Genomic DNA, 25,499 nt, shown 5'->3' with positions numbered 1-25,499 from the left:
TAGTCCAGAAACAGAGGATTACGTCCGGGTTGAAATATGACTCAAGATACCTACCCAAAGATGTAAACACGGTGAGTAAATCACCGATCAACACAGATACCGTTGGTCTGTGTCTTTGCAGTAATGTCAGGGACAGCTAGCAGCTCCATGGTATTCCAACATTTCACAGGAGAATAACAAACGAACCACTGCATGGCAACTGACACACACACACACACGCAGTGCGTGGCCATTGCCATGACAACACTAATAGTACATTGTATTCAAATCTCCTTGCCGAGGACAAATGGGACTCCATCAGAGAGAAAACAATTCAATAATCCTATCATTTCTAAGAGAGAAAGACTAAATAAAGCACTCACCATTGGGACTGGGAGAATATGACTTTCAGAAACAATCCCTCTCCTCATAGCAACGCAGCGGTCTTTGTGTTTGGGCTCATGTTGACAGCCCTTTGGGTCCCCAAAATGCCTTTGCTGCTGCTGCGACTTGGAGAGTGCAGCTCTGAATAGTGAACCTGGAGGGGCGCACAGAGTTTAAGCCCCAGCCAAGGTCACTCGAGATGGGTTAATGAAATAAATCTGTCACTCTGTCGCCACCAGGGTGCAAGCGTGCAAGGATAACAATGCCTTTACATTTTGGACTTCCCTCTATTTTACTGTAGGGGTCTAGCGTCTAAGGATCTGGCTCGGCGCCTGCATGAAGCTGCACCTTCCATAACGAAGGAGGAAAGAGGGCGAGGAAGGAGGGAGTAAGGGAGTCACTGAATGAGTGGACAGGGCTGTGCTCTCATAACAACCCACAGATAACCCAAAGACCTAATCACACTCTTTTATGGGAGCTGATATTTTCCTCCCTCCAATGCGATGTTCTCACGGCTCGGTTCATCTGCTGGTCCCAGCTGCATTTGAATGAACACACTGTCTCAAATGGCACCCTAAGGGCACTACTTTTGACCAGGGCCCTACGGGTTTGGTCAAAAGTAGTGCACTGTGTCAGGAATAGGGTGCCATTTGGGACGCAGGCACTGTGAAGGCGGTCGGGAAATGGAGACATGCTCCTGAATTCCTTACACAGATTCAGGGAGTCAAATCTCAGTCATAAAGTAAGACAAATCTGAGAAAATGTGGAGGTGTTACATTGACTTCTTTCTTTCAGATAGCTGAAAAACGTTATATAGAGGTAACAACTCCCATTTCTCCACCATTTTAATATCCAAACTCACTGTGGAGTTATAAATAGGTCCATTTACAGTAAGGCCACCATGGCAGCCCCAAGGGACAAACAATGTGTCAGTCCCAAATTGCACCCTATTCTCTATATAGTACACTCTCTACAGTGCACTACCCATAGGACTCTAGTCAAAAGTAGTGCACTATAAAGGGAATAGTGTGACATTTTGGAAACAGACCAGTTAACATTAGAGGAGTGGATTTACAGTGGACCTCATTGGCATAATCTCAAGGGATTTGGTGATTGCAACAACACCGTGATGTCTATCTCGATCTCCTCCTCCCAGCAGACCAGACAAAAGTGAGGCGCCTTCATGGCGTTCACCCTTTGATTATGTTTCTTTCGCTCCTTTGATGGGAATCAGTAAACAGTTCCTGATACCTCCTCACACATCAGGCCTTGTCTCTCCATGTGTTTCCTGTGCTGTTGTTGTTGGGGCTTTGGGGCCTCAGAGGGCCTCAGTTTGGGCTGTGGTGACTTAGTAGTGCTGAGCAGTGATGTCTCTGGGGCCCCTCCTCCCTCGCCTTCCTCCCCTCAGTCTTACTTGTCCTATTAGTGACCTCACAGTAGACCAAAGGCTGCTGGGTTTTCATAACAGGAATTCAAGTAAGACCCTGCTGAGGCTGATCCCCACTGGGCAATAGACCAGGGGCCTGATTACAATGAACAATTCCATTATGAAACAAATAACACTTATTCTTCAAGCATGAGCCACAACAACAGCTGGGGCCAGTGAGCAGTGACTCAACCACAGAGCAGCCGATTGGTTGTTGGCGCCCCTGGAGTACTGCTGCGATCACTTAATTGGCTGGCCAGTCAGACAAAACAAATGTAATGTTTACTACAGTATCGATTTGCTCCAATAACGGTCCCTGATGATATAGCACCAGGTATTTACCGCAAGCTCTATAGAAAGAATTTATTGGTTCTTCAGTATCCCATTTCTCCTCTCCACCAAGCCAAATGTGTATCTGCAGGATGCTATGGTGCTGAGTCACTGTCAGTGCTGTGAGTAGACGCTACCGACCATGGCCCTGATGGCAGGATGAGTTGCGGTTGCTGTGTCATGCAGGCTGGTGGCGGTTGGTGTCGGCTGCGCGGGTCATCAATCAGCGCCACCAAGTCCCCCCCACCCCTGCCGCCCAGCTAATACATGGCAGGCCATTAAAAGGAGTGTCAGCATGACGTTCACCTCACCACGGGGGGGGGGGGGGAGGTGGGAACACATCATTACTTCCTGTCACCCTTACTGACTAACTGGTCTGGCTACATGAGTCTCACATACTGTGCTGTACTGTCTGTCTGTGTGTCTGTCTGCACATCTCCAAAACCAGTCCACACCCTTTAGAGTAAGTGGATAGAAAGGAGTAGAAACAGTTGTTTTATAACATTGCTATAGTCCCCTCATAAGCAGCTCATACGCAGCAACTCTGTCCTAATCGTTCAAGAAGCGTATCGTAATAGCCACAGTAATTAGTGCGCAAAATGCCTCTGCACGAACATTAATCACCAAGAGACACCACTGCCATAAAACACAACCGTTACAACCCTGTTCCACATTCACGGAGCTGTGGCTGTCAATTCCCATTCCTCTCCCTGGGTTAGAGGCTAAGTTAACATCAGTAATGCAAGGCAGAGCAGTGTAGCACCAGAGATGACACACCTGCCAAAAGCAATGCGTGTGACATGGAGCATGGCAGAATAGTGAGTGGGCACCTGTTTAGTGTGTGTGTCAGTGTGTGTGCGGTCTGCTCCTCAGGCTGACTCTGCCAGCTGAGCTCTCATGACCATCCACCCACACACACACACATACCCCCCCCCCCCCACACACACCCACACGCAAGCACACACACACACACACACACACACACACACACACACACACACACACACACACACACACACACACACACACACACACACACACACACACACACACACACACACACACACACACCAACCTGAATGTGTCTCTTACTCATTCACTTGCCTCCACTCAGTAAAAACCACAGCGGCATTTGCCTAATCACCAAATGACTTTCAACCTATTGCCCTCATGCCACTGCTGGCCAAATGCATGGAGAGGGTTGTCAGGGAGCACCTTACCTTATCACCCTGTCAACTGGACCTGCTACAGTTTGCCTATAAGGCACAGAGTGGGACTGTAGGATAGTACCCTGACCTTGGTGAACATGGTGTCTAGTCACTTTCAACATGCTAAATCATATGCACACATTATATTTATTTATATTTATTTAGTTCAGCTTTCAATACAATGCAAATATACACACTGCTGAAACGACGACTGGACCTGAACGTCAACGGTGGCCTCGCAGGTTGGATCAAGGACTTTTTAACTGACCTCCCACAGAGGGTTCTCCTGAACGGGGCCTTCTCTGATGAACTGACCCTGTACACAGGGGCGCCCCAGGGGTGTGTCCTTTCACCGCTGTTGTTCTCTATCTACACTAACGAGACGAAGACCTTTTCAAGAACGCAGATGACATGGCTGTGGTGGGACTATTTTTTAAAGATGCTACGTCAGACGGGGACAGCTGTTTTAAACAGGCCAACAACCTTCAAGAATGGTGCAGGTTAGTTGCCTTCCACATTAAAGTGGACAAGACAAAGGAGCTGATCATCAATGGCAAGGACCTGCCAATGTCCCAACAACTCTCTCTGAACAAGCAACCAGTGGAGGTGGTTGAGTGTTTTAAATATCTAGGGACAAAAATTGATTAAAAGTTGGGATTTACAAAGAAGACAGAATGTATTTTTTTAAGGCATGCCAGCGCCTGTTTTAATCAGGAAATTGACGGGTTGAAGGGATGTTCTGGAGAAGTTGTACAGCAGTCTGGTGGAGAGCATCCTCGCGTTCGATATGACAGTAATGGCAATCTGAGCGTGAGGAGCAAAAGCAAACTGCCCAGAATAGTAAACACAGCCAGCAAAGTAATCGGTCGACCACAGGCCCAGTGGAGCAGTCTGTTCCACCAGGCAACCAAAAGGGAAGGCACTGGCTGTCGTTGACGACCCCTCCCACCCACACCCTCACGTTCGAGAGCTTCCCTCTGGCCGGCGCTTCAGAATGCCCATGGCCAAGAAGAACGCGTTCAAACATTCATTCGTTCCTTGTGCTGTTGGACAACTAAATGCAACATAAAATGTATCGGCATATGCACTTATCTATTTCTCTATTTTAACAGTGCAGGGCAGCGGTCAGTTGTGAGTAAATGTATCAAAGTCCTCTATGTTTTTAGGTTATGCAGTATGATGGGTTGACTGGTTTAAATGTGTGTTATGTGAGAATATATGTGTATTTGATCATTTTTAATGTAAGGTGATGCCAAAGAAAACTTGTAATCCTGGATGGACAATAACGTTTTATTCTATTGTAAGGTACAGCTCCCATAGACTTCAAATAGTATAATGGTTAGTCTCAAAGATGATGCTGTGGACCTTAATAAGATGACCAAGCAGGGTAATAGGGCACTAAATTGGGAAGGATGGGGCTCCCCCAGAGTGTAGACAGACAGTGTCACTATACAATGAACAGGGTGTCATCATGAGTGACACAGGCTGCAGTTTGTCTGGAACACACACTTTAGTACAGGGGCCACAAGGTGACACACACATATGGGGGCCATGGGAGGGTCACTCTGAGTTACCGTTACATAAGGTGTCAACCCTATCTGACTCACTGACTGACTGAATAACAGACCCACTGCATGCCACAGAATGGCAAACGATCGCAATGATCTGCAGGCACATTGCCAACACCAATAATGGGATATATATAGATATAGGCAAGGGTGCACAGACACACACACACACATACATACACTCAGAGTGCTAGTCCTATTATCAATCTCTGACATTAATCTGAGACGCCCAACATCCAGACATAGCATGGCTGTCATTTAAAGGGAAAATGTATTTTCACAAACATGCCTTCTGTCCCTTTGGAGTTATTGGGCCGAGCGGTAAAGACAGAGATCGGGATGCAGGGCGTCTCTCTCTGGCAGCGTCTCAATTGTAAATATCTCTCTCCCTCGATCGGTCTCTCTTTCATCTCTCTCTATCCCCATCTTTCTCCCCCTCTCTTTATCCCCCTCTCCTCCACCTTGTATCTGTCCTTGTGTGACCCTGCAGACAGTAATGATACAATTGACTGCTGCTGTGTTGTGCTGGTGCTGCTGACTAACAGTGAAGTGAAGCTAGCAGCGCGCCACATCCCGCTACGCCTGTCACAATCACTAAGAAAGTAATACCACAGAAAAATAGAGAGCGTGGGGCTGACACCTAAATTCACCACTTTACACAAAGCGTGATGACGCCTGTCAGAATTTCCTGGAGTGTCTGGGTAGCATCCCAAATGGCACTCTACTCCCTGCATAGTGCACTGCCTTTGACCAGAGCCCTCTGCACTATGTGGGGAATAGGGTGCCATTTGTGATGGAGACTCAGTAGTCTGTCCCTGAAACGGTAGGCACAGCATGCACCCTGGAGAGTGTGAAGACAGGAGCATTTAAAGTGAAGTATTTCAGAGTCGAATCTACTTCTGAGACTACACTAGACAGGAGTGAAGTGAACATGAGTGTATTATAGCTCAGCAAAAGGCAGAATGACAACATCGAAAGACAGAGAGCCTGGGTAGGAGCTAGCTATTAGCATCACTATATAGGCTAGCAAACACTTGTGTCTGATATGAGGCTCCCTGTGGGAATAGCCTAGCTAGCAGTGGAATTTTACAGCTGCCCCACCGCACCATAGAGTCGTCTGATATTAATATCTTCATCTTTGATCACCAAAGGGAAGCTTGTAATAAGAAGGCTCCCATGGGAGCAGAGGGTGGCGCACTAAAAAATAAACAACATCCACAAAAAAAGTGGTCTGCTTCGGTCGAGATGAAAAAGTACAATTATAAACTGGGTGGTTTGAGCCCTGAATGCATTCCACGGGTATGACAAAACATGTATTTTTACTGCTCTAATTACGTTGGTAACCAGTTTATAATAGTAATAAGGCACCTTGGGGGTTTGTAGTATATTGGCCATATACCACACCTCCTCAGGCCTTATTGCTTAAGTATATTTTGTCTGCAAAACGCTCTCAGAATGATATAGCTAGAGAGAATCACTCGATTGGAGAACTTGCTGTGCTTATTGTGAGGTATTTTGCTCTCTTTTGCTTTGTTCCCCCCCCATTGTTCATGTTGTATCTGTCGATTCATGATGAAGGGAATAAGAATTATGTTGATAATCTAATTTACTTAATTTCTCCCATCCAAGTGAAAGATGAAGTTCCAGAGAGAAGAAAAGAGGAGAGAAATAACTCAAATCTCCAGACAAATAACTCAAGGAACCAGAAGACGGATGCTTCCAACAGCTCTCAACCTTTAACAAACGCATCAACGTGCGATTAGAACAGATGGTGTTTCCTCTTGTCCCTCGTGTAAAGATTTCTGAAGCAAAGGGCAAACGTTTCAGCTCTAGTCTAGTTCAAGATGAGCCCCCTTACACCCAGATTGTCTAATCGTTAAAGTTAATAGCGTTGGCTGGGTCTGCCAGACAGACATGTCAGAAAATGGATTATTTGACTAGGTCACTCAATGAGACCTTAGTAGGAGATAACGAGCAAGCATGTAACCATTTACCCTTGATCTATCCAACGCCCGGCCGTCCAGTGTCCGCAGCTACTCAGCTGTGACAACTACTTGATTGCCACTTTGAATATCCTTTATGCAACAACCCAGCGGTTTGGTGTAGGTGTTGTACTTCGTATGCAACGGTTGGTTGACTGTTAGAGGTGTTGAGCTTGAGCTAGAGTTAACATTTGAGGCTTGGTTAGCTGCATAAGCCCGGGAGTTTCTATGCTATGTTCCTCAAGCTTGGTTCTTAGCTAGTGGGGGGCTGTGGGTGACAGAGTATCTGCAGTGGGACTGCTTCCACTCACAAACCTACTGTGAGAGGTTTGTGAGTGGGAGAGGTTGCGATAGCGCTTCACTATGATCTGATCTTATAGCGGTAAACATGGTTTAAAGTTGCCGTCTAACACTCCATCTCCCTTTGGTCTTCTCTCCTTTACAACTCCTACTTTCATCGGTACGACCGCCTTCTTTCATGCTCTCCCTCTCTATCTCGCTCTCTATCTTCCATAGACAAGATTGATGACTCCATGTCCTAACTCTCTGTTGTATTGACTTCAGAAACGACTTGTATTGATGCTCAGAAACGACATGTACAGCAGCAATGCTTAAAAAAGAATCATACTAGGACATGCACCACTTCTGGGACTTTAACATCACAGCACCAAACATCACAGAAAAATCCTCTTTGAAATGTGCAGTTCATTCTTCATAACTGTCTGGCGATACCAAATCATGGAATCACAAGGATGTCCTAAAGAGGAACTAACTATATGTCAGCCTCTGGTCAGATTCCTGAACTTCTTCACTCATTTTATTATAATGTATTATCTGCTATTTGACCTGTTTAGGGGAATGTATATATAAAAAATATAAAATATTTACATTTACATAAGTATTCAGACCATTTACTCAGTTTGTTGTTGAAGCACCATTGGCAGCGATGGCACCAGAAGCCTCAAGTCTTCTTGGGTATGACTAGGGCTGTTGCGGTCATGAAGGCAGTCAAATTCCATGTGACCGTTTAGTCAAGGTAATTAGGCTCTGATGCTGCTGCCGGTCATTAGTAGCCTGCAAAATGCCTGGTACTCAGCACTCTATTGTCCCTCTAATCACTCTGACATCAATGCAAATTGTTTTCGAAAATCTTATCAAACACTTCATGAGAGCCCATGAGCTCATTTTGCACAATATTTCAATAGGCTATGCAATTGCGCGAGAAAACAGAGTGATGGCCTCTACTAAAAATAGGAGGATCAGCTTTCTATAGGCTAGGCCTACTATATTTATTTCTCAACTTTCCTAATATTAAGCACATTGTTATATATATTTACAACAGGTGTATAGCGTACCTGGCTGACATGACAATAAACCATGGGGAAAAGCGTCCTCCATTCACTAGTTAAGTGCAGAGATGACAATTTGTACCGCTGACCCTGTTTCGATACAGGCCCATGATAATGATCCATTCTAAATCTAAACAAATTTCACACATTTAGTATATGTAAAGACAAGATCAAGAATAGTCTGATGGGTGACAATATTAGCCTATCACTTGTGAATTATATATTATAATGTAGCCTAGCCCATAGGCCTATATGTTTTGATAAGGTTTGCATCACAACTAAAGTAACTAACTTCTTAAAATGAAGCACATTAATCCGCTTTACAAGAGGTGTAGAGCCTAACTGGCAAACATAAGCAGCGAGTGAGTTTCAAGTTTGGGGATGATAATTTCCACTTTAAAAATGCACCTTTATAATAAAAGCATTACATGCATAATTGCATTTGCAGTCACTTTTGATAATGGTGTTTTCCACTAATGGAACATTGGCACTTATAACCTACTGCCATGTGTACATTGCTGCGCTTATAATGTGAAGAAATAGCCTAATAGTTTATCAACATTTTAAGCTAAACGTTCTGATCTGTTGCATCAGCCACATTGCGCACATGGTAGTAGGCTATCTATTGCATCCTACAACTGTCCCAGACTATGTTTGGAATATTTATTTCTCACACAGAATAGGTTGACCTTTGTACTATGGGGGATAGTAGATTGACATAGGCTAGTGCTTTTGCTGTTCGTTAGGCCTACTCATTTTGTTGGCTGACAAAAAGTACATGTGGACAGTTATCTTCAATACGCACCTCGGAATTGAATAAGAACATGCACAGTTGCGTCCCCGATGTGCCTGTCTTCACTTGTAGCCTGTGAGAAGTGAAGCTGATGGAGCGCGCACAATGGCCACTGGCTGGATTTTTTTTAGGGTGCATTAAGGCCACACAAAGTGGATGCCGCTGAGAAATTCTAGGCATAATCAAGTGCTTGTCAAATTGTGAATGAGTGACTGATGCAAAGCAAAGCTCAAGCCTTTCATTAGAGTCACATCATGCAGCCTTACAATGTATTAAAAATCTAAACATATAGCCCAACGTTTGAACAACTAAAGTTACATTAACAACTCTAAATTAAGCATATAGGAATACCTATTTTTTTGTTAACCGCTCAACACAGAATATTTTTATTTATTTTATTTCACCTTTATTTAACCAGGTAGGCTAGTTGAGAACAAGTTCTCATTTACAACTGCGACCTGGCCAAGATAAAGCATAGCAGTGTGAACAGACAACAACACAGAGTTACACATGGAGTAAACAATAAACAAGTCAATAAAACAGTAGAAAAAAATAAAAGAGAAAATAAAAGAGTCTATATACATTATGTGCAAAAGGCATGAGGAGGTAGGCGAATTATTACAATTTAGCAGATTAACACTGGAGTGATAAATGATCAGATGGTCATGTGCAGGTAGAGATACTGGTGTGCAAAAGAGCAGAAAAGTAAATAAATAAAAACAGTATGGGGATGAGGTAGGTAAATTGGGTGGGCTATTTACCGATGGACTATGTACAGCTGCAGCGATCGGTTAGCTGCTCAGATAGAAGATGTTTAAAGTTGGTGAGGGAGATAAAAGTATCCAACTTCAATGATTTTTGCAATTCGTTCCAGAGATAACTGAGATAAGGCGGAGCTCTACCTTGCATGGACTTGTAGATGACTTGGAGCCAGTGGGTCTGGCGATGAATATGTAGCGAGGTCCAGTCGACTAGAGCATGCAGGTCGCAGTGGTGGGTGGTATAAGGTGCTTTAGTAACAAAACGGATGGCAGTGTGATAAACTGCATCCAGTTTGCTGAGTAGAGTATTGGAAGCTATTTTGCAGATGACATCGTCGAAGTCGAGGATCGGTAGGATAGTCAGTTTTACTAGGGTAAGTTTGGCGTCGTGAATGAAGGAGGCTTTGTTGCGAAATAGAAAGCCGATTCTAGATTTGATTTTGAATTGGAGATGTTTGATATGAGTCTGGAAGGAGAGTTTACAGTCTAGCCAGACACCTAGGTACTTATAGATGTCCACATATTCTAGGTGCACATTCCCTCAAATCGTTTGGAGAAAATATCCTTTCTATTTTTTTCAGCTTTGCTCAATTGTGTTCTTCATACTATAAAATAATGTCACGGAATTCTAAGCAAATTATGTCTGCTAAATTAACTAGTGTAGCCCAAAGCCATTTGGAATAGCCAGATTAGGACCTAACATAAGGACAACTCAGAGTATGCCATTTTGATCTTCTGAAATAGACTACATTTTCTTCATATCATGCTTTTTTAGACCTGTCTAAAATAAATAATGGAGTTATTGTGAAGGTCTAGGTTATATTACATGGATTTAGGAAGACTTTTTAAAATTGGATGTTCCAAAGGTCTGCATCAGTGGCTTGTAGGTTATGTGTCTTAACGGAGTATTGTGTATAGATTGATGAGGAAATATTTGGATTTTATCCATTCTAGAATAAGGCTGTAACGTAAAAATGTGGAAAAAGTCAAGCAGTCTGAATACTGTCTGAATGCAGTGTATGTGCATGCGTGCGTGTGTGTGTGTGTCACCGAATGAGACTTTCTGTAAGACCACGGACGTGTGTCCTCGAATGATCTGACAGTCAATGTGCGGCGGACCCGACACCTGTCACTCCTCCCTTTCTCCGTCTGCAGCTGTGTGTGACAGCTAACCCCGTTGGTGTCTGTCTCTCTGCACTGTCTGACAGGTTCTGAGAACAAGCACTTGCGGGGTAAACTAATCTCCAACTGCAAGGGAACATTACTGAAGGTCCACACCACAGACAAGCATGCAGGAGGCTAGGAACTTATTTACTGTCTTCAAGGTTTTAGCACAGAACTCAATGCAGCATGGAATAAGTTTAACACAATAATGTTCATAAGGAATGTATTACTGGTAAAGGGTGCTGGCTCATTCAAATTTCACTTGAAAGCAGACAGGTGGTTGAAAGACAACACAATTTATGTTAAACAAATGCTCTGCACTCTTAGAAAAAAGGGTTCTTTAATTGTCCCCATAGGAGGACCCTTTTTGGTTCCAGGTAGAATCCTTTTTGGTTCCAGTCAGAACCCTTTTGGGTTCCATGTAGAACCCTCTGTAGAAGGGGTTCTACATGGAACTCAAAATGGTTCTACCTGGAACCAAAAAGGGTTCTCCTATGGGGACAGCCAAAGAACCCTTTAAGGTTCTAGATAGCACTTTTTTTCTAAGAGTGGAGAGGTCATATTAATGAGGGAATTAAAAACTCTCATATCCAGCTGTGTTAGATTCAGTTGAGCTCACATAGTTCAATACCGTGGGGACAGACAGTGGTAAGTCAGAGAGCACCATAGGAGGGACAATGTCCTGACCAATGAGACCTCACTGTCCAGCCCTTCCTCAACTCTGATTGGTCGGACAACCCGGTGCGGGATATTTTTTGCCCCAGAGACACAGCAGTATCAGATGAGTCTCCTCACCAGTGATGTCAAATGGAGACAAACAACCCAGCGTCCCATGGCCCACGCTGTAGCATGACAAAGCAGCAGCGGCTGGCGCCACAACGCCAGGGGACCTGTCAACGACTATCTATCCTTCAACATCACAGTGGGCATTGCAGTTACCCGGTGAGCCCTCCCCTGGCACCTCTTGCCCTAACACACTGTGGTGCACACTGTTATACACAGCCTGACACAGCCAGCCATGATGGATGGGGAGAGGTAGTACAAGGAAAAACAATGCTTTTCCCTGACAAAACCAAATGAGAAGTGACACTCGAGGACCGTAACACTGGCAGTTGAGAGCATGTAATTGAGTCGGAAGGTTTGTCAAGGTGTTTGTCAATTGGATGTTTTTATGAGCCTATGAGGTACCCATGGTAACCGTGGTCCTATTGCTCATCATTGAAGGAGAGGTGAGTCATGTGTGTAGAGGATAGCAAAGTGTAGTGGTTAGGGGAGTTGGCCTTGAATCCAGACACATTCAAGTTTCAGACACATTGAGAATTCCTCTAAGATTGGGAGGACAGTGGAAGTATCCTGCTGCTTGTCTAAATGATTCATGCAATGATAAAGTATAATGCATTAACATTAACGCAATTTTAGTGGCCCTTAGGGTATCTATCTGCATGAGAGATTAATAATGTAATGGTGTAATATGCTATAAGGGCTGTATTCTACTGCCATTAATCTCCCGTGGGCAGATTATGCGTGTAGGCCAAGAGAATCTGCCAGAATTAATGCGATGGGTGAGATCCAACCAACATTAGTTCCGGTTTTGGGGTTATTTGGACGTATCAGGATTGGGGGAAGGCCACGCTTAAACTACACTATATATACAAAGGTATGTGGACACACCTTCAAATGAGTGGATTCGGCTATTTCAGTCATATCCGTGGCTGACAGGTGTATAAAATCGAGCACACCACCATACAATCTCCATAGACAAACATTGGCAGTAGAATGGCCTTACTGAAGAACTCAGTGAATTTTAGCGTGGCATCGTCAAAGGATGATACCTTTCCAACAAGCCAGTTTGTCAAATTCCTGCCCTGCTCGAGCTGCCCTGGTCAACTGTAAGTGCTGTTATTGTGAAGTGGAAAAGTCTAGGAGCATCAACGGCTCAGCCGCAAAGGCGCCACAATCTCACAGAACGGGATGGCCGAGTGCTGAAGTACGCAGAGTAGCACATTAAAAACTCACTACCGAGTTCCAAACTGCCTCTGTAAGCAACGTCAGCACAATAACTGTTTGTCAGAAGCTTCATGAAATGGGTTTCCATGGCCAAGCAGCCGCACACCTGACTAAGATCACCATCTGCAAAGCCAAGCGTCGGCTGGAGTGGTATAAAGCTCGCCGCCATTTGACTTTGGAGCAGTGAAAATGCGTTCTCTGAAGTGATGAATCATGCATCACCATCTGGCAGTCCGACGGATTCATCTGGGTTTGGCAGAATCCAGGAGAACGCAACCTGCACGAATGCATTGTGCTAACTGTAAAGTTTGGTGGAGGAGGAATAATGGTCTGGGGCTGTTTTTCATGGTTCGATCTAGGCCCCTTAGTTACAATGAATGGAATTCTTAACGCTACAATGACATTCTAGAGGATTCTGTGCTTCTAACTTTGTGGCAACAGTTTGGGGAAGGCCCTTTAAAGTTTCAGCTTGACAATACCCCCGTGCACAAAGCAAGGTCCATACAGAAATGGTTTGTTGAGAAACAGTGTGGAAGAACTTGACTAGCCTGCACAGAGCCCTAATCACAACCTCATCGAACACCTTTGGGATGAATTGGAATGCCGACTGCGAGCCAGGCCTATTCACCCAACATCGGTGCCCGACCCCACTAATGCTCTTGTGGCTGAATGGAAGCAAGTGCCCGCGGCAATGTTCCAACATTAGTGGATAGCCTTCCCAGAAGAGTGGAGGCTTTTATAGCAGCGAAGGGGGGGGGGGAGAAACTCCATATTAATGCCCGTGATTTTGAAATGAGATGTTCAATGATACTTTTGGTCATGTAGTGTTATTTGGCTGAGAGTTTCTTTTTGCGAGGGTGGTGACTTAATTTTTTGCTGGAACTCTCCATTTTTAACACGTATGAACACAGAAGTTCATCACGCAGCTGACCAAATTAGGTGATATTTTACTTCTGGGTTAACATTGATTATGCAGCCATAGAACTGAAGCATGCTACTTGGGTTGCGTTTGATGTTTCTCCATAAAAGGTCTAATACACACCAACAGAGTGAACATAATAACACCAACATACTTAATTGCTCAGATAAACAGATGACAGACAACATGTCACCATGTTCATTTCAACACGGGGATGGGCTTTGACATACACATGCCAAATATTTACCACAAAGGGGGTGACTCAAAACCAGTCTCATGGACTAATGCTCTCTTTCACAAGGCATCAGGAGTGACACAGCACACACACCATACAGACTAGGCTCAGATAAACGCCCCTGTAAAGACATACAGCATGAGGCGACAGTATTTGTTATTAAAGCTCTTGTGAATTATTAGTATGAGTCAAAAACATGGTATCCAAGATGGTTGGAAGAACAAGCAATGATGATCAACTATGGTATTTGTACTTTACGGAGAGATTTGATCTGGATTTAATCTCTATTCTTTCTCCATGTTTGAAACTATGACCCACTCCAATGCTATGTCCGGTACAAGACCTTCTTGAAAGCCCTAGTATTTCCATGAGGGTGCCTCAGCAAGCCTGTCTGTGGAGATAACCAAAATAACCTGCATTGTGTGGGAAATAACAACTCTCCAATGTGTCTACACTTCCTCTCTCTTCCTTCTTTAAAATCTGTCTGGCACACACAGATACACACATAAAGTAACGAAGAAATGCAGGAACGACAAGTCCAGGAAGTTCCATACTCTACACACACAACATTTTACCTCTTGACGCAGACTGCGCTTGTCATGGTGACAATGGCAGGAACGCAGGGTAGTGGGCGGTGGGGGGGATTTCCTTGACTGTCGAAACACGAACCAGGGACTTTAAAGACACAGCTGTGAGATGAGCGGGAGAACAGGCATCCGCCGGGAGAGCATCCAAGAGCGTCTAAGAAGGAGAGATGCTGCATTGTTCTCTCCCCCTCTCCTTCTACTCCAACCCCCGCTATTAGTGAGGCGGATTAACTCCAAGAAAGCGGCTGGCCATGGAAGCATGTCTGGCTTCGGCGCTCACGCACACAAACACACACACATGCAAACAGACACTCACCCACACCCATAGGGAAGCACAACACTCCAAACATGTGCACAATCAGCCACTGTAAGCTTGGTTAATTACACAATGATTATGACATGACAGTCAAAGGCAGATGCTAGACAGTCTGCGTATGAGAACACGAGGATTGTAATATGACTGAGGATCCCTTACTCATGGCTGCAGTGTCATTGTCTGGTTGCTGGTTGCACTGTGTTCTATTTACATCCTACTGGTCCTTCATCCTTCGGATTCTTCCCATACAGTGGAGTGGGTCTGAGTTGGAGTGGTTTGACTGACCGAGGGTGTTCATGATTGACACCCACTGAGAGTAATTCACCAGAGCTGGAAGTGGCAGAACTAAAATTCTTATACCCTGCAGCCTTATCCACTGCCTGGGTACTACTAGGCTAGAGATGACCTTTCCCCACAGCCACTGAAGGAGATCCATGATTAAAGCAGTTGCAATTTGTGGAGAACCCTGGCTGTACTAGTTTATGACAAAGGAGTGGGAGCAGGGCATCCTAGGCCACCATGGAGCTAGTGAATGAGCCAGTCCCTGTGGGTATGGAGAGGTGTTTGTTTACCTGACCTGACAGACAGACAGACAGCAGATATGAGGACATAGGGTGTGGACTCTGTCTAGGCAGATTGGTTATTATAGGAGATGTGATTCTGCTGGGAGTTCAGACCAGTAGAAAAGGTGTCGGATGGGCTCAGTTAAGACATATTAGGTGCTATAACACAGCCCAGAGAGCAATCTAAGGGTGGAACACGATTATTGGATAAGCAGCTAATAAACATCCATACAGGCACTGCTCAATCAGAGCATGCCTAGCAGTGATTGGACTCATCTGACTGGCAGTGTCTGAAGCAACACAAAGGGTCTGCCACGCACTTTACAAATTCATTACGCCCTTTAGAGCGCATCAGCACAGATAACTTGGCTGGATCGGAAGAGGAGATTGCACTTCCTATCAATTGATTTGAAGATCATATCTAAACCTCATTGTCCTACATCTCTCTGGTGTCTGGCCATGTTAAAGTGAGCGTGACTCCATGCTGGTCGGGAGTTTATTCAAGGTTTATTTGCACCCCTGGATAGTTTACTGTTTGTTAGTTCCATTATCTATGGTTTTCTGTTGAGTGCTTTGAAAATGTTGATAGCTCCGCCATCACGGAAACATTGATTTCAAAGTTGAGGATTTACCAAGACATTGTCCAGCAAGCATCATCGTGTTTAGCTAGCAATGGGCAAACACGCCAATAACTTCAGGTGACGTACTTTGAAGTAAATGGTCTTAACAAAGCAATAAGGCCATGATGCACCCTAAAAAAACTTTCATTTCATTCCTCCCAGCCAGGCTTCTATCTGAGGAATGAATTCAGGCTTTAATGGTGATGGTATCATCGCCATTACTGTAGAGAAGGACTCTCCAACCCTGTTCCTAGAGAGCTACCTTCCTCTAGGTTTTCACTCCAGCTCCAGTTGTAACTTACCTGATTCATGTCATCAACCCAGCTAATTGTTAGAATCAGGTGGGCGAGATTAGGTTTGGGGTGAAAATCTATAGGACGGTAGCCCTACTGTAGAGTAATAACAGCAAAGCACGTCGAGGGCCTGCTAATTAAAAGTACTTAATTGTCATATTGGAGGAAAAGTAAAGATACCTTAAAAGAAAATGACTCAAATAAAAGTGAAAGTCACCCAGTAAAATTCTACTTGAGTAAAAGCCTAAAAGTATTTGGTTTTAAATATACGTAAGTATCAAAAGTAAATGGAACTGTTCAAATGTACTTAAGCATCAAAAGTAAAAGCAGAAATAACTCAGTTTTTTACAAATTCCTGACATTTAATCCTAGTAAAAATTCCGTGTCTTAGGTAAGTTAGGATCACCACTTTATTTTAAGAATGTGAAATGTCAGAATAATAGTAGAGAGAATGACTTTTCAGCTTTTATTTCTTTCATCACATTCCCAGTGAGTCAGAAGTTTACATACACTCAATAAATTGGGTGAATTTTGGCCAATTCCTCCTGACAGAGCTGGTGTAACGGAGTCAGGTTTGTAGGCCTCCTTGCTCGCACACGCTTTTTCAGTTCGGCCCACAAATGTTTTATAGGATTGAGGTCAGGTCTTTGTGATGGCCACTCCAATACCTTGACTTTGTTGTCCTTAAGCCATTTTGCCACAACTTTGGAAGTATGCTTGGGATCAATGTCAAATGGGAAGACCCATTTGCGACCAAGCTTTAACTTCCTGACTGATGTCTTGAGATGTTGCTTCAATTTATCCACATAATTTTCCATCCACATAATTTTCCATCCTCATGATGCCATCTATTTTGTGAAGTGCATCAGTCCCTCCTGCAGCAAAGCATCCCCACAACACGATGCTGCCATCCCGTGCTTCACAGTTGGGATGGTGTTCTTCTTCAAGCCTCCCCCTTTTTCATCCAAACATAACATTATGGCCAAACAGTTCTATTTTTGTTTCATCAGACCAGAGGACATTTCTCCAAAAAGTATGATCTTTGTCCCCATGTGCAGTTGCAAACCGTAGTCTGGCTTTTTTATGGTGGTTTTGGAGCAGTGGCTTCTTCCTTGCTGAGCGGCCTTTCAGGTTATGTCGATATAGGACTTGTTTTACTGTGGATGTAGATACTTTTGTACTTGTGTCCTCCAACATCTTCACAAGGTCCTTTGCTGCTGTTCTGGGATTGATTTGCACTTTTCGCACCAAAGTACGTTCATCTCTAGGAGACAGAACGCGTGGTATATGATGGCTGTGTGGTCCCATGGTATTTATACTTGTGTACTATTGTTTGTATAGATGAACGTGGTATCTTCAGGCGTTTGGAAATTGCTCCCAAGGATAAACCAGACTTGTGGAGGTCTACAGTTATTTTTCTGAGGTCTTGGCTGATTTCTTTTGATTTTCCCATGATGTCAAGCAAAGAGACACTGAGTTTGAAGGAAGGCCTTGAAATACATCCACACGTACAGCTCCAATTGAATCAAATTTAGTCAATTAGCCTATCAGAAGCTTCTGAATTCATGACACCATTTTCAGGAATTTTCCAAGCTGTTTAAAGGCACAGGCAACTTAGTGTATGTAAACTTCTAACCCAGTGGAATAGTGATACAGTGAATAATAAGTGAAATAATCTGTCTGTAAACAATTGTTGGAAAAAGTACTTGTGTCATGCACAAAGTAGATGTCCTAACCAACTTGCCAAAACTATAGTTTGTTAACAAGAAATTTGTGGACTGGTGTATGTAAACTTCCGACTTCAACTGTACCTATGTGAGAGTGGATTCTCATCCCTCACTAGCATGAAAACGCAATACAGGCACAGACTTTGTGGAAAATGATTTAGGAATGAGACTCTCCAATACAACCCAACGCTGCAGAGTTATGTGCATCCTTTCAAGCACACCCTTCTCATTAACCTGTTGTGAGTTAATCACAACTTTTGATGAACAAATAAGGTTTTATATGTAAGATGGCTAAATAAAGAGCAAAATTATTATTATTATTTGTGCCCTGGTCCTATATGAGCTCTTTGTCACTTCCCATGAGCCGGGCTGTGACAAAAACTCACACTCATTCTTATGTTCAATAAATATTTCGGATAGTGTGGGTGTGTGTAGCAGGCTTACAATTATAGCAACAACAAAAAACATTTGAGAGTACACTGACCCTGGTGCTAGAGGGGGTACACAGCTGGAGGTTGAATGTTTCAAGGGTTACGGGACTATAAAAAGTTTGGAAACCACTGCTCTACACTATTTTGTCACATAAACTGAAATCAGGGGAACTATGAGTTTTAGCAAACAGCAAAGGGCGGAGCGATTTCTGCATAGTGCAATTTCAAGGAGCTTTCGCATGTATTACTGTCAAACTCGCAGCATCAATCAACTGCCTCACGTAGATGCTTATCTGGGAAATAATGAAGTAATCAATGCGACCACTCAGCACACTAATGACCAAACGCTAGCCTGCTCGACCCGGGACAAGTTGTTTCTGCCGGCACCGACGCAGTGAGTGTGTGTGTCTGAAGTGATTTCAAGGCGAAAAACGACCCCCAACAGATGTTTAATTACCAGAAGACGAAGAGAGCTACGGTTGGCCTGTACATGTCATCAGTCATGGCTGAATAAATGAATAGGTAAACCGAGGAGGAGGTACCTAGCATAGCAGGCCCCCGCATGGTTTGTATAGTGGATTGAAGGACCAGCGGCTCAGAAATAACATGAGAGATCACAAACCCACACAGTCAGAACTGTTTATTAATATAGATGAAGGCAGCGAACGGTCCAGCGCTAGGCTGGAGGCGAAGCTTGCTTGAAGTGTATTATTCCCAGTCATTTTGCTTATGTGCAGTGGCAACATTTCTTTGGTGGAAGGTGATGATGTTTTTGCTGCTCTACTTGGAAGACAGACGTGTCGGCTGAGAGAAGATTTGAACAAATTACGATTGTGCCCCATCAATGAAAGTTCACTTACATCCCGTCTTGATATTCACCGTATTAATAAAACACGTTATAGGGTGAATTTCCTCCTCTACACAGTTGTGTTGGTGAATGGGCTCCCGAGTGGGGCAGCGGTCTAAGGCACTGCGTCTCAGTGTAAGAGGTGTCACTGCAGTCGCTAGTTTGAATCCAGGCTGCATCACATCCGGACGTGATTAGGAGTCGCATAGGGCGACAGCATTGTCCGGGTTTGGCCGTCAACGTAAATAAGAATTTGTTCTTAACTGACTTGCCTTGTTAAATAGTTAAAAAATGGTAAGCCCCCAACACTTGAGAGAGATCCATTGTGTGCACTAGAAATTGTCCTGAGCTGTGATGGATCTTGGTTGAGTAAGGTAAGGAGACAAAACGCACCCAGCAAGAGACCGTGCCTGCTAGACAAAATGAATGTCAATGGCATTCCAGCGCCAGTTTATGGCTGTGGTAGTTAAATGTCAAACGCTTGGCCCAGGGGAGAGTTTGCAACTGCAGCAGACAAAGAGCAAGAAACTCGCAGGTGTCTCTTTGCTCTCTCTCTTGTTCCTTTATCACGCTCTCCTGTGAAGTGCTGTGCGCGGGACAATGAGGCAGTATGATCAGCAGGATCTATTATTAGCCAAAGAATGACAAATGAAGTGAATGGAGCAGGGGAGGATGGAGGAGTGGAAGATTGGAGGAGTGGAGCCAAGCCTCCTCAACGACATTATTTTAAGAGCTGCTGTGGTGACAGTTTCCCGAGGGGATGACTGCAGCACCGCGGACAACAGAGCAGTGTGTGTGTGTGTGTGTGTGTGTGTGTGTGTGTGTGTGTGTGTGTGAGAGAGAAAGGAAGAAGGAGCTAACACCATAATACCAGTACTTTAAAAGTAGCGTCACAGACAGTACATGTTCTATACACAAACACACAGAGAATAAATCATCAACGTTTCTGAGGCATGTCTGACTTGTAGTGCACTGCAATGAACTGCAGTGATTTTACTGGCACAAACAGTCTGCACCACAACCACTTGTCCAATTTAGGTGCACCTTCAGATGAACCTGAAACGCTTCCATCTCTGGCTCAAAGACGCGGCTAAAGAAGACGGACTGTCCAGCAGGAAAACAGCAGCTACAGTAGGGCCATTTCATTTGGCTCAGGGCTGTCATCCAGAACAGAGTCTATCTTCCATAGAGTCGGAACACTTAGCTAGGAAACCTGGGAGAGAACACAGAACATATGGACGATGGAAACAAGTCCAGAATCATATCCATAACTCATGTGTCGTAACCTCCCCCCCCCCCTTCAGCCATAACATCAAAGCCAGCAGCCAGGAAGGCAGACACAGCGAAGGACAGCTTACTAAGCAGACATTTCCCAATGGCTGCCCAGTTGTTCTTTCTGCCAATGAGTTACGTGGCAGTTTGTGTGACTGGGAGTAGCTGTGTTTGTGTGACTGGAAGTAGCTGTGTTTGTGTGACTGGGAGTAGCTGTGTCTGTGTGACTGGGAGTAGCTGTGTCTGTGTGACTGGGAGTAGCTGTTTTTGTGTGACTGGGAGTAGCTGTGTTTGTGTGACTGGGAGTAGCTGTGTTTGTGTGACTAGGAGTAGCTGTGTTTGTGTGACTGGGAGTTTGTTTCATGTGTTACTATGTTTATTATCTGGATGCCCCCTCCTGTGTTGTTTCCAAGCTGTGTCCACTCCAGAGACCTCCCAAGATCCATTGAATCCACTGTCTCCATGGTGATTTGGCTTGTACAGATGCGCCCCCCCCCCCCCCACACACACACACTCTCTCTCTCTCTCTCTCTAGACAATATCCCAGTGTGTCGTTTTGCAGTGTCTGTGTTTTTTTCCCTACTCTGTTGAGGCTTTATTCATTATTGTCAGCAGCTCTGTATATGGAAATTAATTGTGGGGCTGACGCCTCTCTCCATCTTATTCAATATTAATGCCGCCTCAGATTACCAGACGGCTCTACTCCAACCCCCAGGGAGTTGGGATCTCTTTAGAGCAGAGAGCAGAAAGAGAGAGAGCGAGAGAAAGAACCATATAAAGTACTCTCTAATTGACAAAGACAAGTGCCAAAAGTCTCTATTTGAATAGACATGCAGTACCAGTCAAAAGTTTGGGCACACCTACTCATTCCAGGGTTTTTCTTTAATTTCTACAGTGTAGAATAATAGTGAAGACATCAAAACTATGTAACAACACTTATGGAATCATGTGGTAACCCCCCAATTATTTTTTATATATATACTATATTTGAGATTCTTCAAAGTAGCCACCCTTTGCCTCCATGACAGCTTTGCACACTCTTGGCCTTCTCTCAACCAGCTTCATGAGGTAGTTACCTGGAATGCATTTCAATTAACACGTGTGCCTTGTTAAAAGTTCATTTGTGGAATTTCTTTCCTTCTTAATGCGTTTGAGACAATCAGTTGTGCTGTGACAAGGTAGTGGTGGTATACAGAAGATAGTCTTTTACCAAATAGGGCTAAGTCCATATTATGGACAGCTCAAATAAGCAAAGAGAAATGACAGCCCATCATTACTTTAAGAGATGAAGGTCAGTCAATTCTGAAAAATGTAAAAAAAAAACTTTTAAAGTTTCTTCAAGTGCAGTCGCAAAAACCATCAATCGCTGGCTCTCATGAGGACCGCCACAGGAAAGGAAGCCCAGAGTTACCTCTGCTCCAGAGGATAAGTTAATTAAAGTTAACTGCACCACAGATTGAAGCCCAAATAAATGCTTCACAGAGTTCAAGTAACACACATCTCAAAATCAACTGTTCAGAGGAGACAGTGGGAATCAGGCATTCATGAATTGCTGCAAAGAAACCACTACTAACTACGTCCAACTGCCATGTCTTTGTGAGACGCAGAGTAGGTGAACGGATGATCTCCGCATGTGTGGTTCCCACCATAAAGAACAGAGGAGGAAGTGTGATGGTGTGGGGGTGCTTTGCTGGTTACACTGTCTGTGATTTATTTATTATTCAAGGCACACTTAACCAGCATGGCTCCCACAGCATTCTGCAGAAATACGCCATCCCATCTGGTTTGCGCTTAGTGGGACTATCATTTTTTTTCAACAGGACAATGACCCAACACACCTCCAGACTGTGTAAGGGCTATTTGACCAAGGAGAGTGATGCATCAGATGACCTGGCCTCCACAATCACCCGACTTCAACCAAATTGAGATGGTTTGGGATGAGTTGGACCGCGGAGTGAAGGAAAAGCAGCCAACAAGTGCTCAGCATGTGGGAACTTCAAGACTGTTGGAAAAGCATTCCAGGTGAAGCTGGTTGATTGACTGCTGAGAGTGTGCAAAATTGTCATCAAGGCAAAGGTGGCTACTTTGAAGAATCTAAAATCTAAAATATATTTTGATTTGTTTACCACTTTTTTGGTTACTACATAATTCCATATGTGTTATTTCATAGTATTGATGTCTTCACTATTATTCTACAATGTAGAAAAAAGTAAAAATAAAAAACCTGGAATGAGTAGGTGTGTCCAAACCTTTGACTAGTACTGTGCTTGCGAAGGTGGCTAATTCAGGGATTTTGGTGAAATGTCAGCTACTTTTTAATTAACTAGGCAAGTCAGTTAAGAACAAATTCTTATTTTACAATGACGGCCTACCCCTGCCAAACCCTCCCTTAACCCAGTTGTGTGCCGCACTATGGGACTCCTGATCCCAGGCTGGGATCGAACCATGGTCTGTAGTGTCTCCTCTAGCATTGAGATGCAGTGCCTTAGATCACTACGCCACTCGGGAGCCCGAGTGATACATTGAGAGCAATAACATGATGAGAACAGTTAACAATCCGTACTATTAAAACAGGATAGACTCTGGGTTTCCAAACAAACTCATCTCTAAACCTGGATACTCTTCTAAAACCAGCCTTCTGAAGACCCTCATCCCTCTCAATCTGTCTCTCCTGAAGAGCTTTTTGCTCAGGCCATTCCTGCAGGCAGTCTCAGTGCCCTTCATCCTCTGCTATCGTCTACTTTCCCTTAGGTGACCCTAGCTAGCTAACATCAGCCTGCTCCTTCTGAGACAATTAATCAGATGGCTGCTCAATCATGAAATGGGCCACATGTAGTAGAGAAAGGACGAGCAGCATATACTTACTGTCAGAAGAAAAGGAATGTTTTATGAACCAAGCGACGACGAGAAGAGAAATGGCTACCATTATCCATTGTATCCTATAGACAGCCAGGCTATCATCACTTTAGCCCAGGGAACTCTCAGTTTACCCACAATAGCAAAACCGGCAACGGTCTAAAACGCCAAAGCTGGGTTGGGGAGGAAGGATGAAAGCTGGGATTTGTGGAAGGACACTGCTCAGGGTAAAGATGGAAGGGAGGGGCATCTCCTCACCCCCCCCCAACCGATTAGCAGGCGACAGTGACATGGGAGCACACTAATCAGTAGTCCCCTGGGCTGGCTCCTCAGCATATGGTGCATGGTTTAATCTCTAGCCCGTCTCTGATGAGTTTTACTGTCGAAAGGAGCATAATGTTCTGAAGTAAAGTGAAGAAAAGAGAAATGTTGTTCCTTTTGTATTTTTGCCACAGTATTTCAGGCTCACTCGAAAGAGATCTATCCAAAGGAGTTTACAAGGAAACAGAAGTGCCCATTTAACCCTTTTTAAACATCAGCTTGAAAGCCACTTTAGAAAGGGGATGGGGGCATTAATTGCACTGCTTGTCAACAGGGGTCACAACCTGTCCACCATTAGTGGCTCTGTCGGAGTAATCCTCCTGCTTGAGCCCAGCTCTCAATAAATCGGGAGGGCGACACCTGCCAGCATTGTTCCCCTTCATCACATGACCCTGGGTGACCATCCTGGGCCAGAGCACAGGGGTAGGAGTGGCATGTGTCCCCCTTCACCTTTCCACCCACCAGGCCCTCTTTATAATCCTATTAGTCCTATTCATCTCTACCACATTAAAAGGTTAGATCGATCCTGAACACGAGCCCTCGCTGTGCCTTCACTCACGAATGCCTCCAAATGTCTTTCCGTTTCACTTTTCACACTTAGGCAGCCATTATTGACCATTACTGACCACGAGAAGCTGTCTCAGAGGTAACATGGTAAACGTAAATCCGGGACACTCACATTAATACGATTTGTTACGTTTAGTATGGTTCTATAAAACAGATGGTTACTTAAGGCAAAAACATTGGTCGAGGTGGATGGGTGGTCGTATAACAGGAAAGTCTAACAACCCTAAGGCTGCAAGTTCTAATCTCATCACGGACAATTTTAGCTAATTAGCAACTTTTCAACTACTTACTTTTTTAGCTACTTTGCAACTACTTAGCATGTTAGCTAACCCTTCCCCTAGCCTTAACCCTTAAGCCTAACCCCTAGCCTAGCTAACGTTAGCCAGCTATAATAATACGAAATGCTCTGAGACCAGGTTGACTTCAAGCTTGGTATCAACTCTTCAAGCTGAGTAGTGAATCTATGGTTTTAAAAAGTCTAGAGTTTCTCAGGGCAAATATGCAACACCTGTCAAACTAACAATGAACTGGGTGACAAAGACTGAGCTGGTGAAAAATTCAGACAACTGGGGGATAAAGTCTAGTGTTAAGCCCAGCCTTATGACTTCCTTGTACAAAGGGTACCAGAGATTTGTGCACCCCTTAACCCTGAGGGGATTTAGCAATATGTCCTGGAATGCCAAATTCCAATAACCAAATTGGACTCAAATTGTGTTCACGTGATCTGCAAAAACAACTCTCTCTATGATCATTGAAAAAGACAGCAGAAAGAAGGGCCATGACTATTTCAGGACAATCTGAAAACTGGCTAAATAATTACCTCAATTGAAACAATAACAAAAGTGGTCACCTCACTTGTTTCGGTAAAAATCTGAGGGATGGGCCTGGAGAAATGCAACCACTCTCAAACTCATAGACAGAGCTATTGATGCAAGGAATCACCATCCATCATGTCGAAATTATAGTTTTAACTACACATTGTTTGTTTACATTT

General features: G+C 44.1%; 1 protein-coding gene across 2 annotated transcripts in view; it reads right to left on the bottom strand.

The window, feature by feature from the left end:
• tmem108 (transmembrane protein 108) overlaps positions 1–25,499 on the bottom strand; it is a 62,022-nt gene that overhangs the window by 23,725 nt on the left and 12,798 nt on the right. Inside the window, exon 1 of one of the 2 annotated variants that reach the window (XM_064941698.1) lies at positions 363–1,621. The exons of the other annotated variant lie outside the window; for it this stretch is intronic. The gene's annotated coding sequence lies outside the window, so the exon portion shown is untranslated. Of the gene's footprint in view, positions 1–362; positions 1,622–25,499 lie in introns of those variants that run through there. 2 annotated transcript variants of the gene reach the window in all.

The sequence above is a fragment of the Oncorhynchus masou genome, chromosome 28 (assembly GCF_036934945.1).
Source record: "Oncorhynchus masou masou isolate Uvic2021 chromosome 28, UVic_Omas_1.1, whole genome shotgun sequence".
In the NCBI taxonomy this organism is placed as follows: Eukaryota; Metazoa; Chordata; class Actinopteri; order Salmoniformes; family Salmonidae; genus Oncorhynchus; species Oncorhynchus masou.
This window is presented reverse-complemented; position numbering and strand designations above follow the sequence as displayed.